The sequence below is a fragment of the Stenella coeruleoalba genome (genome assembly GCF_951394435.1).
Source record: "Stenella coeruleoalba genome assembly, contig: scaffold_130, whole genome shotgun sequence".
Taxonomy (NCBI): domain Eukaryota; kingdom Metazoa; phylum Chordata; class Mammalia; order Artiodactyla; family Delphinidae; genus Stenella; species Stenella coeruleoalba.
The window spans coordinates 459,957-485,468 of NW_027645958.1; the positions used below are offsets into that span (position 1 = coordinate 459,957).

The 25,512-nt window shown below is 45.0% G+C and overlaps 1 long non-coding RNA gene and 1 pseudogene across 2 annotated transcripts in view; one reads left to right on the forward strand and one right to left on the reverse strand.

The window, feature by feature from the left end:
* The window catches only part of LOC307181451, a 606,646-nt gene that overhangs the window by 172,578 nt on the left and 408,556 nt on the right, over nucleotides 1-25,512 (forward strand). The gene's annotated exons all lie outside the window — the stretch shown is intronic.
* Nucleotides 18,737-20,370, reverse strand: LOC307181450 (protein-L-isoaspartate O-methyltransferase domain-containing protein 2-like; annotated as a pseudogene). The gene has a single exon. The product of its transcript is annotated as a protein-L-isoaspartate O-methyltransferase domain-containing protein 2-like (transcript).

A 25,512-nucleotide genomic window follows, 5' to 3' on the forward strand; every position in this document is an offset into this window, starting at 1 on the left:
CATATAAAAATACAGACTAATCGAAACACAAAAGTCAGCCATTGTCTAGAATGTGGTTTACAATACAGAGCTTGCAGACAACACAGACTATATATATAAGTCATCTGTCTGAAAACAGAAAGTAGTGTCTCATACTGACTCCGGAGAAAGGTGCTGACACACAGGGAAACTCACTGATGATTCTCCTTTATGTTTATTAGATAGATCAATACCAAATTATTTCACATATATTATATTCAATATCTATATATATATATCTTGTAACCAAATTCTGGTTTAAAAGTCACAAACCAACATGTAAATACAAAATGTTAGGAAAGGTTTAACATACATAGGGGAAAACATGTCTTATGCCTCGCAAAGACTTTCTACAATCTAGCATAAAGGCAAATGTGGTTGAAAAAAAAGGAAATCCATATACAATTACAGAAAAACATTTAGTCAAGCCACCTAATATAAAATATTTCAGATATCATGTCCAAAAACGTCCACGTGTTGCAGAGGTCTCTACAAATCAATTAGAATGACGTCAACAAGATCTGCAAACCGAAGTCTTAGCAAGTAAACGTGACTCATGCTTTTCTCTCTGAGACAATGAGGCTTGACGTTCAGTTAAAGGCAGGTAAACACGACTATGAAGAAACCCTTCTTTACAACAGCTTAACGGTACCCATTTAGGGCAATACACCCGCTTTCCCAGCTATGTGTGCACGCAGTGTTCTGTGATAAAATGACTCAGTTACTTTAAAAAAGCATAAATGGCAAAACAAAATAACCAGAACTCCGCGAAGCTGGTAAAACCACAAAGACACTGAAATCCAGCAACTCCTGAGAGGCTGAGAGATCAAATGAATCATAAAATCTGGATGACTCTGATTTGGGGTTTAACTTTGGTTAAAACTGAAAAGTCTGAAAAGAACCAATGTTTTGGAAGAAGCAGTGTCACTTGTAAACATCCTGCCACCTAACTAAAAGGACGGCCTCTTCTTCTAGACCCACGACTTAATAAGACAGGAAGCTCTCAACACACAGCGCTGGAGAAGATGGATTCCACAAGTCAAACTTGAGTGAAACTGTTCTAATGCAATGTACCAAACACGCGTTTGTTCTTAGGAAAAATTACAAAACTAACAAATATTTTTCTCCAGAATTATAAAAGATAAAATCTATGAATCAGTACTGTTATGTGATTACAGAACAATAGCCAACTGAAAAAAAAAAACAAAACACCAACCCACAGGCCGTCTACACCGTCCCCAATCCATTTCCTGCAGCCAGTACTTCCCACCTGCTCTGAGGACTGAGCCTTAGACACCGTTGACTGTATTTAAAGTTGAGTCAACAGTACTCTCTGTCTCTGGGGCAAAAGTAATGCAGCTCATTACTTACACACAACACTTGTTTCATTCTTCAGGACTTTCTTTGATGGGATTACTCAATGTTGGTTACTTTAAAGGTAACAAAAGGTGTCAGAAAAAAATGCCTTGGAATTCTTTTGCAATTCCACAAAGACACCTGGCAATCTGATACGTTCATTCCTCTCCCCATCACAATTTTTGTTTTTTAAAATTACAATTGACAACTCACGTAAGATGTAATTAATTTACTTAAAATAAGAGAGGGCTTTTCAATCAAGTATCCACGTTCCAAATAACTAAAACATTTAGTTAAATCTTTTAAATTAATCTTTTAATAAATCTTTAATTACTCGGTGCCAGTAATTAAGAGGTTGATTCCGTAAAATTCAAACTTGCACATAGGCGTGTCCCACTCAGAAAAGATTTCATACACTTAGCAACTTGTGCTTTTTGTCTCACCTTTTATAAGAAACACAGATTAATTTCAACTTCAGTTTTCCTTTCTGATGCAGACACGTGTACCTTGTGTAAGAAACGGTCTCCAGGCCACCTCCACGTGTAGACCTCAGCATTTCCTGAGAGTGTGAAGTCAACCCCTCCTCCAGGAGACTCTCGCCCTTTTGAGACATTCCCCCTTGCACCTTATGTTTGTCAGACTATGTTTACAGAAATCAGATGACTGGATGAAAACTCTACAGGACAGTCAAGGACAGACGAGAAGACGAGATGCAGAGCGGGAGCCCCTTCCTCCTCCAGTGCACCTGCTGCGGGCAGCCCTCCAGGAAGGCTTGGCCTCCTCCCCTGGACCACAGACTTACTTTTCTCTGTAATAAAGCAGGTAGTACTTCAGGGGATCTGGCAGAGGGAGGCTCAGGACCTTCTCACGCAGGAAGTTCACCGGGGGTTCGGGCTTGGTGTCCGGCGGGGTTGTCACCTCTTCTTCTTGCCGCTCGTCTTCCAGGTCTCCGCAGCTGGTGTCATCAGAGGGGTTGGAGAGCCGACTGGCAAACACCTCTTTGTCCAAAAAGACAATCGTTTCCATTCGGCGGCGGCGAACTCTCCTCCGTTTAAACCTGGGAGTGTTCTTCAGTCCGTTCCCGTTTTTGTTCACAGCTTCCTGGTGGATGACCTTCTTAATGGTGCCCCGGATGGCAATGCGCGCCAGGTCCTGGAGGCTGCGAACCGCCAGGGGTGTGGACAAGTCGTGATTCTCCTGACTCCGACTGGCAGGGCTGGACGAGTGGAGCAAAAGACACAGCCAGAATCTTTTTGGTTTCCCAGGCGGAAGGACCCGTCCGAGTTATCTTAGTCAACTTCTCTTCCAGCGGCATGACCAGGACGCCCCTGACTTTGAGGAGGCTCTTCATGTACCCCTCGTGCTGCTTCTGCACGCCTGCCCCGCAGTACACCCGGTCATACTGAGAGCAGCCTGGAGAGATCTCCAGGCAATTGCCGGTGATGAAGGAGGGCTCGCAGAAGTCAAACTTGTCGAAGCTGTCACTCGTCCTGATGAAAAAGTCCAGCTTCTGCTTCGCATACTCTGTCACATCTGAATGGAGTTCCACCCCGTGGTTCACACCAAAAGGACCGAGGATGAGCCCCACCATGGAGCTGAGGTAGCCGGTGCCGCTGCCCAGGTTCAGGAAGGAAAGGCCAGGCTGCAGGTCCAGGGCCTCCATCACCTCCGAATAGATGCACGGAGCAGAGAGGTGGATGTTCCCGTGCTTCTACGCCAGGTCCTTGTACGCGTTCTCCTTAAACTCCTCGAGGTAATAGTCGGCGCGGTCAACAGCTCGGAAGGCCTGCTCCACCAGCTCGGAGCGGATGTACTGCGCCGCCTTCAGATGGTCTATCAGCTCGTCGTTGTCTTCACCAGCACTCACCGCGCCTCCCATCTTCGGGACCGCGCTTACAGAAAGCTGCCGCTGGAGAGACCTCGGGAACCCCCGGAACGCTGGAGGGCGGACCCCCGGGGAGGGGGGAGGGGTGACGGGAGACACCTGGGACGCGGAGGGGTGTTTATGCTTGGGGGTGGGGAACGAGAGGACAGCGGAAGAGGACAGGAAGACGGGGAGAGGAGAATGCGGCCCTGGGGGAGGGTCCGGGAGCCCGGGACCACGGGAAGGGGAGGGGTGGAGAGGAGGGAGAGAGGGGGAGGGGGCCGAGGGGCCGCACCGCCCCCATACCCCGCTGCAGGCCGGGCCGAGGGCGGCGGCGGCGGCGGCGGCGGCTCAGTACCTCCTGGCTCGGCGGGCCCGCGGAATCGGCCGCTGGGCCGCACCTGCAGCTCTTCCGGCGCCCCTCGCCAGTCCGCCTCCCACTACGCAGCCCCGACCTCCGCCCTACTGATATCTTATGATGTTTCTTTTTCTGTGTGACTTATTTCAGTTAGAATCATCATACCTGAATCCACTCATTGTGCTGCTAAGGGCCAGATGACACAGATTTCATTGCTGAGTGATATTGCTTTGTAAGTAAATACCACAACTTTTTTATCCATTTTTCACTTTCTGCGATGTTGAACTTGTACTGTAAACGAGGTTCTTGTAAACAGAGCTGTTCCAAACTTTGGGGTGGCTGTGTCTTTTTGATTTTAAATTCCCTAAGCTATAGGACCATAAGTGGAAGTGCCCTAGGCTCTGTTGCTTTGTTTTTTAGATGTTTCAGGAAACACCATACACTTCTCCCGAGTGGTTTTTGGCAATTTACATCCCGCCCTTCAGCATAACAAGGCTCCCAGTTCTCCATGGCCTGTCCTGCCTTTCTGGATTTTACACTTTTCTCAGATGGCCCTTTTGACCGGGGGGAAGTGAGACTTCATTGTAGTGCAGATTTCCTTTGCAAGCTTGCTTGGTTGGCCAAAAAGGGCGTATGCGTTTTTTCCTGAATATATTCAGGAAAAAATGCATACGCCCTTTTTGGCCAAGTGCATCATTGTGGACGTTCTGCCTCTTTTCCTATGCTTTCAATGCAATTCCAGTCTACCTCCTGAAATCGGTTTCCTGCAATTCTGCCCCGCTTTCAAGTCCTCTTGGCAGCCTTACTTCAGTCTATTTTTGGATGATTGCTGTCATTTATAACTCTGCAGGTTTGTGAATTACAGTGCCCCTGAGCTCCTTTCTTCAACTCGCTTTCTTGTGAGCTGGCCGCAACACCGCAGGATGGCTTCAGGCCCTAATCTGGTTTCGGCACGGCACGCTGAGCCTTTGGTTAATTCCTCTTCCTGGTGGGAAATGAGAGTTCAATTGGCCCGTCCAGACACCTCCAGCTAGCCTCTCATTGGTTCTCGCTATTCCTGTTCATCTTCCGCAGAAATTGCAAACTGGGCCAAACAGGAGGTTAAAGGTGCTGACTCTCCAAGTGGGGAGAGTGTTAGTAAAGCGTCTGGAATGTTGCACCCGAGTACCAGGGGAGGAAAACTGAGACATATTTGAACACGTCTCCCGTTCACATGGTTGATCATACTTGGGTTCCACATGCATGTTTTAGCTGAAGGAAGAATACCTTAAACCTGGAGAGTTGAGACCCGTGTAATGGGTACCATGCAATATGACTTCAAAGGGTCTTCATTTGCTCACCAAACCTCTCCAATCCTATCACTGCTGCGTTTATGCCCCTGTACACATGCTTGATTCTCTTTTGGAGACATAGCAATCCATAGGTTTTAAGATACTTACTAGTCAGGTACATTCTTAGGCGTTTAATATGCGGTGTTGAGTCCATTTCGTTGAGCAAGGAGTAGCTCTTGTCTATTCCATATTTGACTTAAGGAACTTTATCTGTGCTCATTTCAATCTCTGGTTTTATGCAGCACCCCAACTCACCTTTACCCTTAAGCAAGAATAAGTTGGTTTTCTAAATTTGAGACCCTGTTCTGTTCTGTAATTCAGTTCCTGTGTAGCCAAGGTTCCATTCCGTGTATTACTGATATCTTATGATGTTTCTTTTTCTGTGTGACTTATTTCAGTTAGAATCATCATACCTGAATCCACTCATTGTGCTGCTAAGGGCCTGATGACATAGATTTCATTGCTGAGTGATATTGCTTTGTAAGTAAATACCACAACTTCTTTATCCATTTTTCACTTTCTGCGATGTTGAACTTGTACTGTAAACGAGGTTCTTGTAAACAGAGCCATTCGAAACTTTGGGGTGGCTGTGTCTTTTTGATTTTAATTTCCCTAAGCTATAGGACCATAAGTGGAAGTGCCCTAGGCTCTGTTGCTTTGTTTTTTAGATGTTTCAGGAAACACCATACACTTCTCTCCAGTGTCTGTTGGCAATTTACATCCCGCCCATCAGCATAACAAGGCTCCCAGTTCTCCATGGCCTGTCCTGCCTTTCTGGCTTTTACACTTTTTTCAGATGGCCCTTTTGACCGGGGGGAAGTGAGACTTCATTGTAGTGCAGATTTCCTTTGCAAGCTTGCTTGGTTGGCCAAAAAGGGCGTATGCGTTTTTTCCTGAATATATTCAGGAAAAAACGCATACGCCCTTTTTGGCCAAGTGCATCATTGTGGACGTTCTGCCTCTTTTCCTATGCTTTCAATGCAATTCCAGTCTACCTCCTGAAATCGGTTTCCTGCAATTCTGCCCCGCTTTCAAGTCCTCTTGGCAGCCTTACTTCAGTCTATTTTTGGACGATAGCTGTCATTTATAACTCTGCAGGTTTGTGAATTACAGTGCCCCTGAGCTCCTTTCTTCAACTCGCTTTCTTGTGACCTGGCCGCAACACCGCAGGATGTCTTCAGGCCCTAATCTGGTTCTGGCACGGCACGCTGAGCCTTTGGGCAATTCCTCTTCCTGGTGGGAAATGAGAGTTAAATTTGCCCATCCAGAAACCTCCAGCTAGTCTCTCATTGGTTCTCGCTATTCCTGTTCATCTTCCACAGAAATTGCAAACTGGGCCAAACAGGTGGTTAAAGGGACTGACTCTCCAAGTGGGGAGAGTGTTAGTAAAGCGTCTGGAATGTTGCACCCGAGTACCAGGGTACGAAAACTGAGACATATTTGAACACGTCTCCCGATCACATGGTTGATCATACTCTAGGTTCCACATGCATGTTTTAGATGAAGGAAGAATACCTTAAACCTTGGTAGTTGAAACCCGTGGAATGGGTACCATGCAATATGACTTCAAAGGGTCTTCATTTGCTCACGAACCTCTCCAATCCTATCACTGCTGCGTTTATGCCCCTGTACACATGCTTGATTCTCTTTCAGAGACATAGCAATCCATAGCTTTTAAGATACTTACTAGTCAGGTACATTCTTAGGCGTTTAATATGGGGTGTTGAGTCCATTTCGTTGAGCAAGGAGTAGCTCTTGTCTATTCCATATTTGGCTTAAGGAACTTTATCTGTGCTCATTTCAATCTCTGGTTTTATGCAGCACCCCAACTCACCTTTACCCTTAAGCAAGCATAAGTTGGTTTTCTAAATTTGAGACCCTGTCCTGTTTTGGAATGCAGTTCCTGTGTAGCCAAGTTTACATTCCGTGTATTAGTGATATCTTATGATGTTTCTTTTTCTGTGTGACTTATTTCAGTTAGAATCATCGTACCTGAATCCACTCATTATGCTGCTACGGGCCTGATGACATAGATTTCATTGCTGAGTGATACTGCATTGTACGTAAGTACCACAAGTTCTTTATCCATTTTTCACTTTCTGTGATATTGAACTTGTACGGTAAACGAGGTTCTTGTAAACGGAGGCGTCCCAAACTTTGGGGTGGCTGTGTCTTTTTGATTTTAATTTCCCTAAGCTATAGGACCATAAGTGGAAGTGCCCTAGGCTCTGTTGCTTTGTTTTTTAGATGTTTCAGGAAACACCATACACTTCTCCTGAGTGTCTGTTGGCAATTTACATCCCGCCCATCAGCATAACAAGGCTCCCAGTTCTCAATGGCCTGTTGCCTTTCTGGATTTTACACTTTTTTCAGATGGCCCTTTTGACTGGGGGGAAGTGAGACTTCATTGTAGTGCAGATTTCCTTTGCAAGCTTGCTTGGTTGGCCAAAAAGGGCGTATGCGTTTTTTCCTGAATATATTCAGGAAAAAACGCATACGCCCTTTTTGGCCAAATGCATCATTGTGGACGTTCTGCCTCTTTTCCTATGCTTTCAATGCAATTCCAGTCTACCTCCTGAAATCGGTTTCCTGCAATTCTGTCCCGCTTTCAAGTCCTCTTGGCAGCCTTACTTCAGTCTATTTTTGGACGATAGCTGTCATTTATAACTCTGCAGGTTTGTGAATTACAGTGCCCCTGAGCACCTTTCTTCAACTCGCTTTATTGTGACCTGGCCACAACACCGCAGGATGGCTTCAGGCCCTAATCTGGTTCCGGCCCGGCATGCTGAGCCTTTGGTTAATTCCTCTTCCTGGTGGGAAATGAGAGTTAAATTTGCCCGTCCAGACACCTCCAGCTAGCCTCTCATTGGTTCTCGCTATTCCTGTTCATCTTCCGCAGAAATTGCAAACTGGGCCAAACAGGAGGTTAAAGGGACTGACTCTCCAAGTCGGGAGAGTGTTAGTAAAGCGTCTGGAATGTTGCACCCGAGTACCAGGGGAGGAAAACTGAGACATATTTGAACACGTCTCCCGATCACATGGTTGATCATACTTTGGGTTCCACATGCATGTTTTAGCTGAAGGAAGAATACCTTAAACCTGGAGAGTTGAGACCCGTGGAATGGGTACCATGCAATATGACTTCAAAGGGTCTTCATATGCTCACCGAACCTCTCCAATCCTATCACTGCTGCGTTTATGCCCCTGTACACATGCTTGATTCTCTTTCGGAGACATAGCAATCCATAGGTTTTAAGATACTTACTAGTCAGGTACATTCTTAGGCGTTTAATATGCGGTGTTGAGTCCATTTCGTTGAGCAAGGAGTAGCTCTTGTCTATTCCATATTTGGCTTAAGGAACTTTATCTGTGCTCATTTCAATCTTTGGTTTTATGCAGCACCCCAACTCACCTTTCCCCTTAAGCAAGCATAAGTTCGTTTTCTAAATTTGAGACCCTGTTCTGTTCTGTAATTCAGTTCCTGTGTAGCCAAGTTTACATTCCGTGTATTACTGATATCTTATTATGTTTCTTTTTCTGTGTGACTTATTTCAGTTAGAATCATCATACCTGAATCCACTCATTGTGCTGCTAAGGGCGTGATGACATAGATTTCATTGCTGAGTGATATTGCTTTGTAAGTAAATACCACAACTTCTTTATCCATTTTTCACTTTCTGCGATGTTGAACTTGTACTGTAAACGAGGTTCTTGTAAACAGAGGCATCCCAAACTTTGGGGTGGCTGTGTCTTTTTGATTTTAATTTCCCTAAGCTATAGGACCATAAGTGGCAGTGCCCTATGCTCTGTTGCTTTGTTTTTTAGATGTTTCAGGAAACACCATACACTTCTCCTGAGTGTTTGTTGGCAATTTACATCCCGCTCTTCATCATAACAAGGCTCCCAGTTCTCCATGGCCTGTCCTGCCTTTCTGCATTTTACACTTTTTTCAGATGGCCCTTTTGACCGGGGGAAGTGAGACTTCATTGTAGTGCAGATTTCCTTTGCAAGCTTGCTTGGTTGGCCAAAAAGGGCGTATGCGTTTTTTCCTGAATATATTCAGGAAAAAACGCATACGCCCTTTGTGGCCAAGTGCATCATTGTGGACCTTAGGCCTCTTTTCCTATGCTTTCAATGCAATTCCAGTCTACCTCCTGAAATCGGTTTCCTGCAATTGTGCCCTGCTTTCAAGTCCTCTTGGCAGCCTTACTTCAGTCTATTTTTGGACGATAGCTGTCATTTATAACTCTGCAGGTTTGTGAATTACAGTGCCCCTGAGCTCCTTTCTTCAACTCGCTTTCTTGTGACCTGGCCGCAACACCGCAGGATGGCTTCAGGCCCTAATCTGGTTCCGGTACGGCACCCTGAGCCTTTGGTTAATTCCTCTTCCTGGTGGGAAATGAGAGTTAAATTTGCCCGTCCAGACACCTCCAGCTAGTCTCTCATTGGTTCTCGCTATTCCTGTTCATCTTCCGCAGAAATTGCAAACTGGGCCAAACAGGAGGTTAAAGGGACTGACTCTCCAAGTCGGGAGAGTGTTAATAAAGCGTCTGGAATATTGCACCTGAGTACCAGGGTACGAAAACTGAGACATATTTGAACACGTCTCCCGATCACATGGTTGATCATACTCTGGGTTCCACATGCATGTTTTAGCTGAAGGAAGAATACCTTAAACCTGGGTAGTTGAAACCCGTGTAATGGGTACCATGCAATATGACTTCAAAGGGTCTTCATTTGCTCACCGAACCTCTCCAATCCTATCACTGCTGCGTTTATGCCCCTGTACACATGCTTGATTCTCTTTCGGAGACATAGCAATCCATAGGTTTTAAGATACTTACTACTCAGGTACATTCTTAGGCGTTTAATATGGGGTGTTGAGTCCATTTCGTTGAGCAAGGAGTAGCTCTTGTCTATTCCATATTTGGCTTAAGGAACTTTATCTGTGCTCATTTCAATCTCTGGTTTTATGCAGCACCCCAACTCACCTTTCCCCTTAAGCAAGCATAAGTTGGTTTTCTAAATTTGAGACCCTGTTCTGTTTTGGAATGCAGTTCCTGTGTAGCCAAGTTTACATTCCGTGTATTAGTGATATCTTATGATGTTTCTTTTTCTGTGTGACTTATTTAAGTTAGAATCATCGTACCTGAATCCACTCATTATGCTGCTACGGGCCTGATGACATAGATTTCATTGCTGAGTGATACTGCATTGTACGTAAGTACCACAAGTTCTTTATCCATTTTTCACTTTCTGTGATATTGAACTTGTACGGTAAACGAGGTTCTTGTAAACGGAGGCGTCCCAAACTGTGGGGTGGCTGTGTCTTTTTGATTTTAATTTCCCTAAGCTATAGGACCATAAGTGGAAGTGCCCTAGGCTCTGTTGCTTTGTTTTTTAGATGTTTCAGGAAACACCATACACTTCTCCTGAGTGTCTGTTGGCAATTTACATCCCGCCCATCAGCATAACAAGGCTCCCAGTTCTCAATGGCCTGTTGCCTTTCTGGATTTTACACTTTTTTCAGATGGCCCTTTTGACCGGGGGGAAGTGAGACTTCATTGTAGTGCAGATTTCCTTTGCAAGCTTGCTTGGTTGGCCAAAAAGGGCGTATGCGTTTTTTCCTGAATATATTCAGGAAAAAACGCATACGCCCTTTTTGGCCAAGTGCATCATTGTGGACGTTCTGCCTCTTTTCCTATGCTTTCAATGCAATTCCAGTCTACCTCCTGAAATCGGTTTCCTGCAATTCTGCCCCGCTTTCAAGTCCTCTTGGCAGCCTTACTTCAGTCTATTTTTGGACGATAGCTGTCATTTATAACTCTGCTGGTTTGTCAATTGCAGTGCCCCTGAGCTCCGTTCTTCAACTCGCTTTCTTGTGACCTGGCCGCAACACCGCAGGATGGCTTCAGGCCCTAATCTGGTTCCGGCCCGACATGCTGAGCCTTTGGTTAATTCCTCTTCCTGGTGGGAAATGAGAGTTAAATTTGCCCGTCCAGACACCTCCAGCTAGCCTCTCATTGGTTCTCGCTATTCCTGTTCATCTTCCGCAGAAATTGCAAACTGGGCCAAACAGGAGGTTAAAGGGACTGACTCTCCAAGTCGGGAGAGTGTTAGTAAAGCGTCTAGAATGTTGCACCCGAGTACCAGGGGAGGAAAACTGAGACATATTTGAACACGTCTCCCGTTCACATGGTTGATCATACTCTGGGTTCCACATGCATATTTTAGCTGAAGGAAGAATACCTTAAAGCTGGAGAGTTGAGACCCGTGGAATGGGTACCATGCAATATGACTTCAAAGGGTCTTCATTTGCTCACCGAACCTCTCCAATCCTATCACTGCTGCGTTTATGCCCCTGTACACATGCTTCATTCTCTTTTGGAGGCATAGCAATCCATAGGTTTTAAGATACTTACAAGTCAGGTACATTCTTAGGCATTTAATATGGGGTTTTGAGTCCATTTCGTTGAGCAAGGAGTAGCTCTTGTCTATTCCATATTTGGCTTAAGGAACTTTATCTGTGCTCATTTCAATCTCTGGTTTTATGCAGCACCCCAACTCACCTTTCCCCTTAAGCAAGCATAAGTTGGTTTTCTAAATTTGAGACCCTGTTCTGTTCTGTAATTCAGTTCCTGTGTAGCCAAGTTTACATTCCGTGTATTACTGATAACTTATGATGTTTCTTTTTCTGTGTGACTTATTTCAGTTAGAATCATCATACCTGAATCCACTCATTGTGCTGCTAAGGGCCTGATGACACAGATTTCATTGCTGAGTGATATTGCTTTGTAAGTAAATACCACAACTTTTTTATCCATTTTTCACTTTTTGCGATGTTGAACTTGTACTGTAAACGAGGTTCTTGTAAACAGAGCCGTTCCAAACTTTGGGGTGGCTGTGTCTTTTTGATTTTAAATTCCCTAAGCTATAGGACCATAAGTGGAAGTGCCCTAGGCTCTGTTGCTTTGTTTTTTAGATGTTTCTGGAAACACCATACACTTCTCCCGAGAGGCTGTTGGCAATTTACATCCCGCCCTTCAGCATAACAAGGCTCCCAGTTCTCCATGGCCTGTCCTGCCTTTCTGGATTTTACACTTTTTTCAGATGGCCCTTTTGACCGGGGGGAAGTGAGACTTCATTGTAGTGCAGATTTCCTTTGCAAGCTTGCTTGGTTGGCCAAAAAGGGCGTATGCGTTTTTTCCTGAATATATTCAGGAAAAAACGCATACGCCCTTTTTCGCCAAGTGCATCATTGTGGACGTTCTGCCTCTTTTCCTATGCTTTCAATGCAATTCCAGTCTACCTCCTGAAATCGGTTTCCTGCAATTCTGCCCCGCTTTCAAGTCCTCTTGGCAGCCTTACTCCAGTCTATTTTTGGACGATAGCTGTCATTTATAACTCTGCAGGTTTGTGAATTACAGTGCTCCTGATCTCCTTTCTTTAACTCGCTTTCTTGTGACCTGGCCGCAACACCGCAGGATGTCTTCAGGCCCTAATCTGGTTCTGGCACGGCACGCTGAGCCTTTGGGTAATTCCTCTTCCTGGTGGGAAATGAGAGTTAAATTTGCCCATCCAGAAACCTCCAGCTAGTCTCTCATTGGTTCTCGCTATTCCTGTTCATCTTCCACAGAAATTGCAAACTGGGCCAAACAGGAGGTTAAAGGGACTGACTCTCCAAGTGGGGAGAGTGTTAGTAAAGTGTCTGGAATGTTGCACCCGAGTACCAGGGTACGAAAACTGAGACATATTTGAACACGTCTCCCGATCACATGGTTGATCATACTCTAGGTTCCACATGCGTGTTTTAGCTGAAGGAAGAATATCTTAAACCTGGGTAGTTGAAATCCGTGGAATGGGTACCATGCAATATGACTTCAAAGGGTCTTCATTTGCTCACAGAACCTCTCCAATCCTATCACTGATGCGTTTATGCCCCTGTACACATGCTTGATTCTCTTTCAGAGACATAGCAATCCATAGGTTTTAAGATACTTACTAGTCAGGTAACATTCTTAGGCTTTTAATATGCGGTGTTGAGTCCATTTCGTTGAGCAAGGAGTAGCTCTTGTCTATTCCATATTTGGCTTAAGGAACTTTATCTGTGCTCATTTCAATCTCTGGTTTTATGCAGCACCCCAACTCACCTTTCCCCTTAAGCAAGCATAAGTTGGTTTTCTAAATTTGAGACCCTGTTCTGTTCTGTAATTCAGTTCCTGTGTAGCCAAGTTTCCATTCCGTGTATTACTGATATCTTATGATGTTTCTTTTTCTGTGTGACTTATTTCAGTTAGAATCATCATACCTGAATCCACTCATTGTGCTGCTAAGGGCCTGATGACACAGATTTCATTGCTGAGTGATATTGCTTTGTAAGTAAATACCACAACTTTTTTATCCATTTTTCACTTTCTGCGATGTTGAACTTGTACTGTAAACGAGGTTCTTGTAAACAGAGGCGTCCCAAACTTTGGGGTGGCTGTGTCTTTTTGATTTTAATTTCCCTAAGCTATAGGACCATAAGTGGCAGTGCCCTAGGCTCTGTTGCTTTGTTTTTTAGATGTTTCAGGAAACACCATACACTTCTCCTGAGTGTCTGTTGGTAATTTACATCCCGCCCATCAGCATAACAAGGCTCCCAGTTCTCCATGGCCTGTCCTGCCTTTCTGGATTTTACACTTTTTTCAGATGGCCATTTTGACCGGGGAGAAGTGAGACTTCATTGTAGTGCAGATTTCCTTTGCAAGCTTGCTTGGTTGGCCAAAAAGGGCGTATGCGTTTTTTCCTGAATATATTCAGGAAAAAACGCATACGCCCTTTTTGGCCAAGTGCATCATTGTGGACGTTCTGCCTCTTTTCCTATGCTTTCAATGCAATTCCAGTCTACCTCCTGAAATCGGTTTCCTGCAATTCTGCCCCGCTTTCAAGTCCTCTTGGCAGCCTTACTTCAGTCTATTTTTGGACGATAGCTGTCATTTATAACTCTGCAGGTTTGTGAATTACAGTGCCCCTGAGCTCCTTTCTTCAACTCGCTTTCTTGTGACCTGGCCGCAACACCGCAGGATGGCTTCAGGCCCTAATCTGGTTCCGGCACGGCACGCTGAGCCTTTGGTTATTTCCTCTTCCTGGTGGGAAATGAGAGTTAAATTTGCCCGTCCAGACACCTCCAGCTAGTCTCTCATTGGTTCTCACTATTCCTGTTCATCTTCCAAGAAATTGCAAACTGGGCCAAACAGGAGGTTAAAGGCGCTGACTCTCCAAGTGGGGAGAGTGTTAGTAAAGCGTCTGGAATGTTGCACCCGAGTACCAGGGTACGAAAACTGAGACATATTTGAACACGTCTCCCGATCACATGGTTGATCATACTCTAGGTTCCACATGCATGTTTTAGCTGAAGGAAGAATACCTTAAACCTGGGTAGTTGAAACCCGTGGAATGGGTACCATGCAATATGACTTCAAAGGGTCTTCATTTGCTCACCGAACCTCTCCAATCCTATCACTGCTGCGTTTATGCCCCTGTACACATGCTTGATTCTCTTTTGGAGACATAGCAATCCATAGGTTTTAAGATACTTACTAGTCAGGTACATTCTTAGGCGTTGAATATGCGGTGTTGAGTCCATTTCGTTGAGCAAGGAGAAGCTCTTGTCTATTCCATATTTGGCTTAAGGAACTTTATCTGTGCTCATTTCAATCTCTGGTTTTATGCAGCACCCCAACTCACCTTTCCCCTTAAGCAAGCATAAGTTGGTTTTCTAAATTTGAGACCCTGTTCTGTTCTGTAATTCAGTTCCTGTGTAGCCAAGTTTACATTCCGTGTATTACTGATATCTTATGATGTTTCTTTTTCTGTGTGACTTATTTCAGTTAGAATCATCATACCTGAATCCACTCATTGTGCTGCTAAGGGCCTGATGACACAGATTTCATTGCTGAGTGATATTGCTTTGTAAGTAAATACCACAACTTCTTTATCCATTTTTCACTTTCTGCGATGTTGAACTTGTACTGTAAACGAGGTTCTTGTAAACAGAGCCGTTCCAAACTTTGGGGTGGCTGTGTCTTTTTGATTTTAATTTCCCCTAGCTATAGGACCATAAGTGGAAGTGCCCTAGGTTCTGTTGCTTTGTTTTTTAGATGTTTCAGGAAACACCATACACTTCTCCCGAGTGGTTGTTGGCAATTTACATCCCGCCCATCAGCATAACAAGGCTCCCAGTTCTCCATGGCCTGTCCTGCCTTTCTGGATTTTACACTTTTTTCAGATGGCCCTTTTGACCGGGGGGAAGTGAGACTTCATTGTAGTGCAGATTTCCTTTGCAAGCTTGCTTGGTTGGCCAAAAAGGGCGTATGCGTTTTTTCCTGAATATATTCAGGAAAAAACGCATACGCCCTTTTTGGCCAAGTGCATCATTGTGGACGTTCTGCCTCTTTTCCTATGCTTTCAATGCAATTCCAGTCTACCTCCTGAAATCGGTTTCCTGCAATTCTGCCCCGCTTTCAAGTCCTCTTGGCAGCCTTACTTCAGTCTATTTTTGGACGATAGCTGTCATTTATAACTCTGCAGGTTTGTGAATTACAGTGCCCCTGAGCTCCTTTCTTCAACTCGCTTTCTTGTGACCTGGCCGCAACACCGCAGGATGGCTTCAGGCCCTAATCTGGTTCCGGCACGGCACGCTGAGCCTTTGGTTAATTCCTCTTCCTGGTGGGAAATGAGAGTTAAATTTGCCCGTCCAGACACCTCCAGCTAGTCTCTCATTGGTTCTCGCTATTCCTGTTCATCTTCCGCAGAAATTGCAAACTGGGCCAAACAGGAGGTTAAAGGGACTGACTCTCCAAGTGGGGAGAGTGTTAGTAAAGCGTCTGGAATGTTGCACCCGAGTACCAGGGTACGAAAACTGAGACATATTTGAACACGTCTCCCGATCACATGGTTGATCATACTCTAGGTTCCACATGCATGTTTTAGCTGAAGGAAGAATACCTTAAACCTGGGTAGTTGAAACCCGTGGAATGGGTACCATGCAATATGACTTCAAAGGGTCTTCATTTGCTCACCGAACCTCTCCAATCCTATCACTGCTGCGTTTATGCCCCTGTACACATGCTTGATTCTCTTTCGGAGACATAGCAATCCTTAGGTTTTAAGATACTTACTAGTCAGGTACATTCTTAGGCGTTTAATATGCGGTGTTGAGTCCATTTCGTTGAGCAAGGAGTAGCTCTTGTCTATTCCATATTTGGCTTAAGGAACTTTATCTGTGCTCATTTCAATCTGGTTTTATGCAGCACCCCAACTCACCTTTACCCTTAAGCAAGCATAAGTTGGTTTTCTAAATTTGAGACCCTGTTCTGTTCTGTAATTCAGTTCCTGTGTAGCCAAGTTTACATTCCGTGTATTACTGATATCTTTTTTTTGTTTTTTTGCCGTAACTACCTTTATTGGTATCGCTTGTGTATCAGTTCATCAAAACCTTTGTTTCATATTTCTCGCCTTAATCCCCTGAAAGTTCCAGATGGGCAAAAATACTTTTAAATACGCAGCTGGCTTCTGTCTTATGTGCTTAATATTATACATTTGTTGCTTGTTTTGCACATGTCTATGGCTGCACTACTTGCAAGACGAAAGTCACATATAAAAATACAGACTAATCGAAACACAAAAGTCAGCCATTGTCTAGAATGTGGTTTACAATACAGAGCTTGCAGACAACACAGACTATATATATAAGTCATCTGTCTGAAAACAGAAAGTAGTGTCTCATACTGACTCCGGAGAAAGGTGCTGACACACAGGGAAACTCACTGATGATTCTCCTTTATGTTTATTAGATAGATCAATACCAAATTATTTCACATATATTATATTCAATATCTATATATATATATCTTGTAACCAAATTCTGGTTTAAAAGTCACAAACCAACATGTAAATACAAAATGTTAGGAAAGGTTTAACATACATAGGGGAAAACATGTCTTATGCCTCGCAAAGACTTTCTACAATCTAGCATAAAGGCAAATGTGGTTGAAAAAAAAGGAAATCCATATACAATTACAGAAAAACATTTAGTCAAGCCACCTAATATAAAATATTTCAGATATCATGTCCAAAAACGTCCACGTGTTGCAGAGGTCTCTACAAATCAATTAGAATGACGTCAACAAGATCTGCAAACCGAAGTCTTAGCAAGTAAACGTGACTCATGCTTTTCTCTCTGAGACAATGAGGCTTGACGTTCAGTTAAAGGCAGGTAAACACGACTATGAAGAAACCCTTCTTTACAACAGCTTAACGGTACCCATTTAGGGCAATACACCCGCTTTCCCAGCTATGTGTGCACGCAGTGTTCTGTGATAAAATGACTCAGTTACTTTAAAAAAGCATAAATGGCAAAACAAAATAACCAGAACTCCGCGAAGCTGGTAAAACCACAAAGACACTGAAATCCAGCAACTCCTGAGAGGCTGAGAGATCAAATGAATCATAAAATCTGGATGACTCTGATTTGGGGTTTAACTTTGGTTAAAACTGAAAAGTCTGAAAAGAACCAATGTTTTGGAAGAAGCAGTGTCACTTGTAAACATCCTGCCACCTAACTAAAAGGACGGCCTCTTCTTCTAGACCCACGACTTAATAAGACAGGAAGCTCTCAACACACAGCGCTGGAGAAGATGGATTCCACAAGTCAAACTTGAGTGAAACTGTTCTAATGCAATGTACCAAACACGCGTTTGTTCTTAGGAAAAATTACAAAACTAACAAATATTTTTCTCCAGAATTATAAAAGATAAAATCTATGAATCAGTACTGTTATGTGATTACAGAACAATAGCCAACTGAAAAAAAAAAACAAAACACCAACCCACAGGCCGTCTACACCGTCCCCAATCCATTTCCTGCAGCCAGTACTTCCCACCTGCTCTGAGGACTGAGCCTTAGACACCGTTGACTGTATTTAAAGTTGAGTCAACAGTACTCTCTGTCTCTGGGGCAAAAGTAATGCAGCTCATTACTTACACACAACACTTGTTTCATTCTTCAGGACTTTCTTTGATGGGATTACTCAATGTTGGTTACTTTAAAGGTAACAAAAGGTGTCAGAAAAAAATGCCTTGGAATTCTTTTGCAATTCCACAAAGACACCTGGCAATCTGATACGTTCATTCCTCTCCCCATCACAATTTTTGTTTTTTAAAATTACAATTGACAACTCACGTAAGATGTAATTAATTTACTTAAAATAAGAGAGGGCTTTTCAATCAAGTATCCACGTTCCAAATAACTAAAACATTTAGTTAAATCTTTTAAATTAATCTTTTAATAAATCTTTAATTACTCGGTGCCAGTAATTAAGAGGTTGATTCCGTAAAATTCAAACTTGCACATAGGCGTGTCCCACTCAGAAAAGATTTCATACACTTAGCAACTTGTGCTTTTTGTCTCACCTTTTATAAGAAACACAGATTAATTTCAACTTCAGTTTTCCTTTCTGATGCAGACACGTGTACCTTGTGTAAGAAACGGTCTCCAGGCCACCTCCACGTGTAGACCTCAGCATTTCCTGAGAGTGTGAAGTCAACCCCTCCTCCAGGAGACTCTCGCCCTTTTGAGACATTCCCCCTTGCACCTTATGTTTGTCAGACTATGTTTACAGAAATCAGATGACTGGATGAAAACTCTACAGGACAGACAAGGACAGACGAGAAGACGAGATGCAGAGCGGGAGCCCCTTCCTCCTCCAGTGCACCTGCTGCGAGCAGCCCTCCAGGAAGGCTTGGCCTCCTCCCCTGGACCACAGACTTACTTTTCTCTGTAATAAAGCAGGTAGTACTTCAGGGGATCTGGCAGAGGGAGGCTCAGGACCTTCTCACGCAGGAAGTTCACCGGGGGTTCGGGCTTGGTGTCCGGCGGGGTTGTCACCTCTTCTTCTTGCCGCTCGTCTTCCAGGTCTCCGCAGCTGGTGTCATCAGAGGGGTTGGAGAGCCGACTGGCAAACACCTCTTTGTCCAAAAAGACAATCGTTTCCATTCGGCGGCGGCGAACTCTCCTCCGTTTAAACCTGGGAGTGTTCTTCAGTCCGTTCCCGTTTTTGTTCACAGCTTCCTGGTGGATGACCTTCTTAATGGTGCCCCGGATGGCAATGCGCGCCAGGTCCTGGAGGCTGCGAACCGCCAGGGGTGTGGACAAGTCGTGATTCTCCTGACTCCGACTGGCAGGGCTGGACGAGTGGAGCAAAAGACACAGCCAGAATCTTTTTGGTTTCCCAGGCGGAAGGACCCGTCCGAGTTATCTTAGTCAACTTCTCTTCCAGCGGCATGACCAGGACGCCCCCGACTTTGAGGAGGCTCTTCATGTACCCCTCGTGCTGCTTCTGCACGCCTGCCCCGCAGTACACCCGGTCATACTGAGAGCAGCCTGGAGAGATCTCCAGGCAATTGCCGGTGACGAAGGAGGGCTCGCAGAAGTCAAACTTGTCGAAGCTGTCACTCGTCCTGATGAAAAAGTCCAGCTTCTGCTTCGCATACTCTGTCACATCTGAATGGAGTTCCACCCCGTGGTTCACACCAAAAGGACCGAGGATGAGCCCCACCATGGAGCTGAGGTAGCCGGTGCCGCTGCCCAGGTTCAGGAAGGAAAGGCCAGGCTGCAGGTCCAGGGCCTCCATCACCTCCGAATAGATGCACGGAGCAGAGAGGTGGATGTTCCCGTGCTTCTACGCCAGGTCCTTGTACGCGTTCTCCTTAAACTCCTCGAGGTAATAGTCGGCGCGGTCAACAGCTCGGAAGGCCTGCTCCACCAGCTCGGAGCGGATGTACTGCGCCGCCTTCAGATGGTCTATCAGCTCGTCGTTGTCTTCACCAGCACTCACCGCGCCTCCCATCTTCGGGACCGCGCTTACAGAAAGCTGCCGCTGGAGAGACCTCGGGAACCCCCGGAACGCTGGAGGGCGGACCCCCGGGGAGGGGGGAGGGGTGACGGGAGACGCCTGGGACGCGGAGGGGTGTTTATGCTTGGGGGTGGGGAACGAGAGGACAGCGGAAGAGGACAGGAAGACGGGGAGAGGAGAATGCGGCCCTGGGGGAGGGTCCGGGAGCCCGGGACCACGGGAAGGGGAGGGGTGGAGAGGAGGGAGAGAGGGGGAGGGGGCCGAGGGGCCGCACCGCCCCCATACCCCGCTGCAGGCCGGGCCGAGGGCGGCGGCGGCGGCGGCGGCGGCTCAGTACCTCCTGGCTCGGCGGGCCCGCGGAATCGGCCGCTGGGCCGCACCTGCAGCTCTTCCGGCGCCCCTCGCCAGTCCGCCTCCCACTACGCAGCCCCGACCTCCGCCCTACTGATATCTTATGATGTTTCTTTTTCTGTGTGACTTATTTCAGTTAGAATCATCATACCTGAATCCACTCATTGTGCTGCTAAGGGCCAGATGACACAGATTTCATTGCTGAGTGATATTGCTTTGTAAGTAAATACCACAACTTCTTTATCCATTTTTCACTTTCTGCGATGTTGAACTTGTACTGTAAACGAGGTTCTTGTAAACAGAGCCGTTCCAAACTTTGGGGTGGCTGTGTCTTTTTGATTTTAAATTCCCTAAGCTATAGGACCATAAGTGGAAGTGCCCTAGGCTCTGTTGCTTTGTTTTTTAGATGTTTCAGGAAACACCATACACTTCTCCCCAGTGGTTGTTGGCAATTTACATCCCGCCCTTCAGCATAACAAGGCTCCCAGTTCTCCATGGCCTGTCCTGCCTTTCTGGATTTTACACTTTTTTCAGATGGCCCTTTTGACCGGGGGGAAGTGAGACTTCATTGTAGTGCAGATTTCCTTTGCAAGCTTGCTTGGTTGGCCAAAAAGGGCGTATGCGTTTTTTCCTGAATATATTCAGGAAAAAACGCATACGCCCTTTTTGGCCAAGTGCATCATTGTGGACGTTCTGCCTCTTTTCCTATGCTTTCAATGCAATTCCAGTCTACCTCCTGAAATCGGTTTCCTGCAATTCTGCCCCGCTTTCAAGTCCTCTTGGCAGCCTTACTTCAGTCTATTTTTGGACGATTGCTGTCATTTATAACTCTGCAGGTTTGTGAATTACAGTGCCCCTGAGCTCCTTTCTTCAACTCGCTTTCTTGTGACCTGGCCGCAACACCGCAGGATGGCTTCAGGCCCTAATCTGGTTTCGGCACGGCACGCTGAGCCTTTGGTTAATTCCTCTTCCTGGTGGGAAATGAGAGTTCAATTGGCCCGTCCAGACACCTCCAGCTAGCCTCTCATTGGTTCTCGCTATTCCTGTTCATCTTCCGCAGAAATTGCAAACTGGGCCAAACAGGAGGTTAAAGGTGCTGACTCTCCAAGTGGGGAGAGTGTTAGTAAAGCGTCTGGAATGTTGCACCCGAGTACCAGGGGAGGAAAACTGAGACATATTTGAACACGACTCCCGTTCACATGGTTGATCATACTTGGGTTCCACATGCATGTTTTAGCTGAAGGAAGAATACCTTAAACCTGGAGAGTTGAGACCCGTGTAATGGGTACCATGCAATATGACTTCAAAGGGTCTTCATTTGCTCACCAAACCTCTCCAATCCTATCACTGCTGCGTTTATGCCCCTGTACACATGCTTGATTCTCTTTTGGAGACATAGCAATCCATAGGTTTTACGATACTTACTAGTCAGGTACATTCTTAGGCGTTTAATATGCGGTGTTGAGTCCATTTCGTTGAGCAAGGAGTAGCTCTTGTCTATTCCATATTTGACTTAAGGAACTTTATCTGTGCTCATTTCAATCTCTGGTTTTATGCAGCACCCCAACTCACCTTTACCCTTAAGCAAGAATAAGTTGGTTTTCTAAATTTGAGACCCTGTTCTGTTCTGTAATTCAGTTCCTGTGTAGCCAAGGTTCCATTCTGTGTATTACTGATATCTTATGATGTTTCTTTTTCTGTGTGACTTATTTCAGTTAGAATCATCATACCTGAATCCACTCATTGTGCTGCTAAGGGCCTGATGACATAGATTTCATTGCTGAGTGATATTGCTTTGTAAGTAAATACCACAACTTCTTTATCCATTTTTCACTTTCTGCGATGTTGAACTTGTACTGTAAACGAGGTTCTTGTAAACAGAGGCGTCCCAAACTTTGGGGTGGCTGTGTCTTTTTGATTTTAATTTCCCTAAGCTATAGGACCATAAGTGGAAGTGCCCTAGGCTCTGTTGCTTTGTTTTTTAGATGTTTCAGGAAACACCATACACTTCTCTCGAGTGTCTGTTGGCAATTTACATCCCGCCCATCAGCATAACAAGGCTCCCAGTTCTCCATGGCCTGTCCTGCCTTTCTGGATTTTACACTTTTTTCAGATGGCCCTTTTGACCGGGGGGAAGTGAGACTTCATTGTAGTGCAGATTTCCTTTGCAAGCTTTCTTGGTTGGCCAAAAAGGGCGTATGCGTTTTTTCCTGAATATATTCAGGAAAAAACGCATACGCACTTTTTGGCCAAGTGCATCATTGTGGACGTTCTGCCTCTTTTCCTATGCTTTCAATGCAATTCCAGTCTACCTCCTGAAATCGGTTTCCTGCAATTCTGTCCCGCTTTCAAGTCCTCTTGGCAGCCTTACTTCAGTGTATTTTTGGACGATAGCTGTCATTTATAACTCTGCAGGTTTGTGAATTACAGTGCCCCTGAGCTCCTTTCTTCAACTCGCTTTCTTTTGAGCTGGCCGCAACACCGCAGGATGGCTTCAGGCCCTAATCCTGTTCCGGCCCGGCATGCTGAGCCTTTGGTTAATTCCTCTTCCTGGTGGGAAATGAGAGTTAAATTTGCCCGTCCAGACACCTCCAGCTAGCCTCTCATTGGATCTCGCTATTCCTGTTCATCTTCCGCAGAAATTGCAAACTGGGCCAAACAGGAGGTTAAAGGGACTGACTCTCCAAGTGGGGAGAGTGTTAGTAAAGCGTCTGGAATGTTGCACCCGAGTACCAGGGGAGGAAAACTGAGACATATTTGAACACGTCTCCCGTTCACATGGTTGATCATACTTGGGTTCCACATGCATGTTTTAGCTGAAGGAAGAATACCTTAAACCTGGGTAGTTGAAACCCGTGGAATGGGTACCATGCAATATGACTTCAAAGGGTCTTCATTTGCTCACCGAACCTCTCCAATCCTATCACTGCTGCGTTTATGCCCCTGTACACATGCTTGATTCTCTTTCGGAGACATAGCAATCCATAAGTTTTAAGTTACTTACTAGTCAGGTACATTCTTAGGCGTTTAATATGCGGTGTTGAGTCCATTTCGTTGAGCAAGGAGTAGCTCTTGTCTATTCCATATTTGGCTTAAGGAACTTTATCTGTGCTCATTTCAATCTCTGGTTTTATGCAGCACCCCAACTCACCTTTACCCTTAAGCAAGCATAAGTTGTTTTTCTAAATTTGAGACCCTGTTCTGTTCTGTAATTCAGTTCCTGTGTAGCCAAGTTTCCATTCCGTGTATTACTGATATCTTATGATGTTTCTTTTTCTGTGTGACTTATTTCAGTTAGAATCATCATACCTGAATCCACTCATTGTGCTGCTAAGGGCCTGATGACATAGATTTCATTGCTGAGTGATATTGCTTTGTAAGTGAATACCACAACTTCTTTATCCCTTTTTCACTTTCTGCGATGTTGAACTTGTACTGTAAACGAGGTTCTTGTAAACAGAGCCGTTCCAAACTTTGGGGTGGCTGTGTCTTTTTGATTTTAATTTCCCTAAGCTATAGGACCATAAGTGGAAGTGCCCTAGGTTCTGTTGCTTTGTTTTTTAGATGTTTCAGGAAACACCATACACTTCTCCCGAGTGGTTGTTGGCAATTTACATCCCGCCCATCAGCATAACAAGGCTCCCAGTTCTCCATGGCCTGTTGCATTTCTGGATTTTACACTTTTTTCAGATGGCCCTTTTGACCGGGGGGAAGTGAGACTTCATTGTAGTGCAGATTTCCTTTGCAAGCTTGCTTGGTTGGCCAAAAAGGGTGTATGCGTTTTTTCCTGAATATATTCAGGAAAAAACGCATACGCCCTTTTTGGCCAAGTGCATCATTGTGGACATTCTGCCTCTTTTCCTATGCTTTCAATGCAATTCCAGTCTACCTCCTGTAATCGGTTTCCTGCAATTCTGCCCCGCTTTCAAGTCCTCTTGGCAGCCTTACTTCAGTCTATTTTTGGACGATAGCTGTCATTTATAACTCTGCAGGTTTGTGAATTACAGTGCCCCTGAGCTCCTTTCTTCAACTCGCTTTCTTGTGCCCTGGCCGCAACATCGCAGGATGGCTTCAGGCCCTAATCTGGTTCCGGCACGGCACGCTGAGCCTTTGGTTATTTCCTCTTCCTGTTGGGAAATGAGAGTTAAATTTGCCCGTCCAGACACCTCCAGCTAGGCTCTCATTGGTTCTCGCTATTCCTGTTCATCTTCCGCAGAAATTGCAAACTGGGCCAAACAGGAAGCTAAAGGGACTGACTCTCCAAGTCGGGAGAGTGTTAGTAAAGCGTCTGGAATGTTGCACCCGAGTACCAGGGGAGGAAAACTGAGACATATTTGAACATGTCTCCCGATCACATGGTTGATCATACTCTAGGTTCCACATGCATGTTTTAGCTGAAGGAAGAATACCTTAAACCTGGGTAGTTGAAACCCGTGGAATGGGTACCATGCAATATGACTTCAAAGGGTCTTCATTTGCTCACCGAACCTCTCCAATCCTATCACTGCTGCGTTTATGCCCCTGTACACATGCTTGATTCTCTTTCGGAGACATAGCAATCAATAGGTTTTAAGATACTTACTAGTCAGGTACATTCTTAGGCGTTTAATATGGGGTGTTGAGTCCATTTCGTTGAGCAAGGAGTAGCTCTTGTCTATTCCATATTTGGCTTAAGGAACTTTATCTGTGCTCATTTCAATCTCTGGTTTTATGCAGCACCCCAACTCACCTTTACCCTTAAGCAAGAATAAGTTGGATTTCTAAATGTGAGACCCTGTTCTGTTCTGTAATTCAGTTCCTGTGTAGCCAAGTTTACATTCCGTGTATTAGTGATATCTTATGATGTTTCTTTTTCTGTGTGACTTATTTCAGTTAGAATCATCATACCTGAATCCACTCATTGTGCTGCTAAGGGCCTGATGACACAGATTTCATTGCTGAGTGATATTGCTTTGTAAGTAAATACCACAACTTCTTTATCCATTTTTCACTTTCTGCGATGTTGAACTTGTACTGTAAACGAGGTTCTTGTAAACAGAGCCGTTCCAAACTTTGGGGTGGCTGTGTCTTTTTGATTTTAATTTCCCTAAGCTATAGGACCATAAGTGGAAGTGCCCTAGGTTCTGTTGCTTTGTTTTTTAGATGTTTCAGGAAACACCATACACTTCTCCCGAGTGGTTGTTGGCAATTTACATCCCGCCCATCAGCATAACAAGGCTCCCAGTTCTCCATGGCCTGTCCTGCCTTTCTGGATTTTACACTTTTTTCAGATGGCCCTTTTGACCGGGGGGAAGTGAGACTTCATTGTAGTGCAGATTTCCTTTGCAAGCTTGCTTGG